This window comes from Myotis davidii, unplaced genomic scaffold (genome assembly GCF_000327345.1).
Source record: "Myotis davidii unplaced genomic scaffold, ASM32734v1 scaffold472, whole genome shotgun sequence".
NCBI lineage: Eukaryota > Metazoa > Chordata > Mammalia > Chiroptera > Vespertilionidae > Myotis > Myotis davidii.
In genome coordinates, this window is record NW_006283774.1 from 900,023 (window position 1) to 900,250 (window position 228).

A 228-nucleotide genomic window follows, 5' to 3' on the forward strand; every position below is an offset into this window, starting at 1 on the left:
TCCGGCCCTCAGCGTCCCTTCCGCAGCGTCCCGCCCTCGGCATCCGGCCGGAAACGCCGGCCCGCGCCCCTTGGTTCCGCCCTGGGTGGAGAGGCGGCGGCTCCGCTTCAGATTGCGGGCTCCTCAGCCCCAGGTGTGAGAAGGGGTCCTAGGGTTAAAGAACGTTGACACCGACGGCCACTTGTTTTTTTAACTATATTTTTACTGATTTCAGAGAGAAGGTAGGCA

The 228-nt window shown here is 61.4% G+C and overlaps 1 protein-coding gene across 1 annotated transcript in view; it reads right to left on the reverse strand.

The window, feature by feature from the left end:
* The window catches only part of HUS1 (HUS1 checkpoint clamp component), a 15,537-nt gene that overhangs the window by 6,268 nt on the left and 9,041 nt on the right, over window positions 1–228 (reverse strand). The window lies entirely within an intron of this gene.